Consider the following 4,245-nt stretch of genomic DNA (forward strand, 5'->3'; position numbering starts at 1 on the left):
TGGGCGTTGTACTGTGCCAACGGGAAAATGGAGAAGTAGAACACCCCGTCCTGTATGCTAGTCGTAAGCTGACCAGTCGTGAGCAGGCGTATAGCGCCACCGAGAAAGAGTGTGCGTGTATCGTGTGGGCCGTTCAGAAATTGTCATGTTACCTAGCTGGCTCGAGGTTTATCATTGAAACGGATCACTGCCCTCTCCAATGGCTGCAGACCATCTCTCCCAAAAATGGCCGCCTCCTGCGCTGGAGCCTCGCTTTGCAACAATATTCCTTTGAGGTGCGTTACAAAAAGGGGAGTCTCAACGGTAACGCCGATGGCTTAAGTCGAAGCCCCTAACGTGGGAATCAGCCTCAAAATTGCTTGTTACTGATGTTTTTCTTCCTGAGGCAGGATTTTTTTTAACTTATTGCTTTTGTGTAGTGTTTCAAAGTGATGATGTGCTTTCTAGTGCAATTTTCCGATTTGTGGACGCGTTCTGAGTGCTGCTAAACTACTGTAAGGAACTAGGCAGCAGTATAAAAGGGGAAAGAGCCTGGCAGGGCTTAGTGAGGGTTGTGCCGTGCTTGCTGACTGAGCGGTTGACTTTCGGCGTAGTTCTAACGCTTGCCGGAAACGAGAACAAAAATGTCAACTCTCCCGAAGTCACTTTGCAGTGTCCTGTGTGAACCTGAACGTGAGAACGAGGCCTTCTCTGTGCGCTGCGCTCAAGAAACGCCAACGGACGCCCGACTTCGGTTATGAGCATCATCGAGCGACATCCCTCCGGACAGCGGATGCAGTCCCCTGACCATCGGGATCTCCTTCCCCCGGCGGGGCGGTCTGTTACGTTTCGCCTACAACGCGCGGTAATGCCGGCGCGGATGCAACGGACGCCGGGGCTTTGTTCAAAGCGGCGGACATTTTGGCCCGTTCGACGCCGCCGCAACGCCTACCCGCCAAGCGTGTCCAGGCGTGTTTCAGTGCCACGTGTCTTCGTGTGTGCGTGTGTGTGTGTGTGCCCACGCTTGTCAAAGCGCGGCAGCCGGGGAGCGGAGCTCCCCAAGTGAAGGTTGGCGATGCGTCACTACACTCGGTTCAGCAGGTCTCTCGGCTCGACCGTGCGCGCCGTCGTGGGCTCATGCTCCGCCGTCCCGTGACCTTCATCCCGTGACCTTCCCTTTTGGACCGCGACGCCGAGAGTATAAAGCGGGAGACACACGGTCAGATTCGGCGTCCGATTCGGCGTCCGACGCGCCGGAACGGCAGCCAGAATCGAGGTGTTTTGCCGTGCCGAAGCGCCGGATCGGACGTCCGGCGTGCGACAAGCCGGGCAGATTTTCATCGTCCGACGCGTCCTACAACCGCACCGTCGTCTGGCCGCAGCCAATGACAGCGCGGCTGGCATGTGACGTTCTCTGACGTTCCCTGCACGGAGGCGGCGCTGGCTGGCCGGTTTCTCGCAGTGTTTTTTTTTTTTTTTTTCCTTGCCTGCTGCAGTTTGTTTCCGACACGAAATAGTTACCCGTTCAGTAAACTTATCTCGAATGTGTGCCTGTTATGCAAAGCAGCGCCTAGTACGCTAGCACTAAGCTACTGGCGCGATCGGGAGCCGCGACGCGAGGGCATTTCGCGGGCAGACATCACACACCGACCGTCTGAGCGAGGCTGCTCGCTTCGCTTGCACGTTTGCCCTTCGCAACGACTGCGTCGAGTAAACCAATTGTATTTAATTACGGGCGACCTAAGTGTACAGTGTTAATTGTTTTGGCAAACATAAGCGCTCTTCGACGAGCTCGGGTTGGATCGTAAGCGCCGTCGGCCGCGGCGTCGGCCTAGCTAGGCCTACCGGCCCTATCGCTGGCTGTTAGCGGAGTCGTCAGTGGACAACGCGCCGTCGTGAAGTGTTTTGTCACTCGCAGGGTCATAATTTTATTGACAGTGTTCGCTTAAAGCGAAGCAGTGCTGTGCAGAGTTGTTTATATTGCGTTTCTCGACGTGGCTATGAAGTGAAGCTGGGGGGCTGGATCTGGGCGGAGCTTACGCGCCGCTCAATCTTTCGGATGCACGCACCGTGTGCCCCGAATCGTCGTATGCCGCACGCCGGAGCATGCGGCGCCGCACGTCGGATCGGACGCGGAATCGTACCGTGTGTCTCCTGCTTAAGAGCAGCTGCCCCCGGACGCCAGGAGAGAGGCTCCGATTTGTACTGTTGAGTTACGTGCTCTCCCGTCTCTCCACTTCGGTCAACCTGACCGGCCGCTCTTTTGCTATGTTAGAATAAACAAGTTGTTCTGTTACGAGTCTTCTCTTGCTTTGCCGGGACCTTCGGATGCTTCCAGTGCCCCAGGCCGCCAGGCCAACGCTACCCTTGGGGCTTGCGACCCATTGGCAATAACGGGCGTCAGCACCGAGACCCCAACAACTCGTGCCAGCGGTGCGATTCCAACAACACTAGACCATTTTCAGTAATGAACATTCTTGGACCATGGCTGTACGCATTGATGGCGCAGAAACTTGCGAAAGCGCTGTTGAAATACTTCCAAAGTCGACAGGTCTTGGGAACCGTGTGTAGACTTGGTGCGAACCTTCAACTGTGCTCTTTTTTCGTCCCCATACCCCTTCCCCCAGTGCAGGGTAGCAAACCGGACGTGCATCTGATTAACCTCCCAGCCTTTCCCGTCTTCTATTTGTCTCTCTCTCTCATTGAGGGTGCACGGGCATTGAAAAAGAAGTCGGGCTGGAGGAATTGGTGGCCAAGTTAGCAAACCCATGGGTCCCAACCTAGCTCCCTCCCCGGCCTGACATGCCCCTTCCCCTATCTTTAATAAGGTTGTTTCCTCATCCTCCTGAAAAAGGTATGGGAAAGTAGACAAATACAGCTCCGCTGTAAAAACCTGATGTAGCTCAGTGGGCAGGCTGGACGCTGGCACGCTCAGTGCAACGATTTTCGCGGTTTCGTCCCTGAAATCATCGAGACCGATCAAAATAAGGTCCCTTTCAGCTTCGACGAAACACATCGATTCAACTCCATGAATGAGAAACGTGCAAGTGCAACACCAAGCTAGTCACACTAACCAAGCAAAAGAGCCGCCGTGAACCTGGATGTCGTAGCCATTTTTGTTTATCTGGACAGTGTCGCCAGCACAAGTAATGGATTCTGGAGTTGCCAATAGTGGCTGTTATTGCCGGACAGCTGACATCAAGGGTGTTTGGATCAGTACACTTCTTCCTGTTAGAGTATTTTTTATTGATGCAGTTTAATAATTGAATTCTGATGTTTTACGTGCCGAAACCACAATTTGATTGAGGCACGCCATAGTGGGGGGCTTCCGGAAGAAGCCGACAATCGTCTGCTCACTCGGCCTTAGGCCATCCTGCTTATTGATATCGTAGCTGATGGGTCTTGGTAGTTTTGGTTAGCTTTGTTAGCCTCGAACCACGCGAACAAGGTCAGACCACATGTACGCTTGCCAGCATAAGCTTACTCCTGTCCCCTACTGGCTAGACGCAATGACAGACATTGATCCGTATTGAGCTATTCACAGCGCTTCAAAATGGCTAATATCTGCCGTCAAGCCGGTGCAAGATAGCCACTCCGCACCAGGTAGCAAGGGCATACCGGAGCACAGGAGCGAGTGAGCTCACTCCAGCCCTGTTGTGCGCAAAGCAAACGCACTACAGTTGCATGTGGCTGCAGTGCGCTATGCAGCACCGATACTGTGGCCGTCATGACGAGCCCGCTCACTAAGCACACTTCAGCTTGCCGAGAGAACCGGATTCGGCGCCTTTTAGCCGCCAAAATTACAAAATAGTGGCGTCTAAGTGAATATACAAAATCAAATTTGAAGTGCGCACCCCAGCGACATTCAATATGCAGAGCTATGTGGGCATGCGCTGCTCTGCCGTAGCCTATACAGTGCAAGGCATTGAAGGAGTGGGAGCATTGTGAAGGGGATCATAGGCAGTCTTTGATTACCAATAACTCCGCTTCTGCTGAACACATTGAAGTACTTTTTGCTGCGATGTACTTATGAAATAATCTAGCTCAACTACAAATGGGTTCCTTAATTTCAATAAAAATTGCTTCAGGACCCCTTTAACTTAGTCACAACATCACAAGAGGCCGACAGTTAAACAAAGAAACAGAGGGAAAGAAAGCAGCGGAACTATAACAAACCAGACACACCCATGTAAACAGTGGCAACCTGTAATGTGCAGTGTTAAGCTTTACAATAGCATCAGGCAAGAGGTGACAAAGAACCCTTAG

Source organism: Dermacentor andersoni, chromosome 8, assembly GCF_023375885.2.
Source record: "Dermacentor andersoni chromosome 8, qqDerAnde1_hic_scaffold, whole genome shotgun sequence".
Taxonomy (NCBI): Eukaryota; Metazoa; Arthropoda; class Arachnida; order Ixodida; family Ixodidae; genus Dermacentor; species Dermacentor andersoni.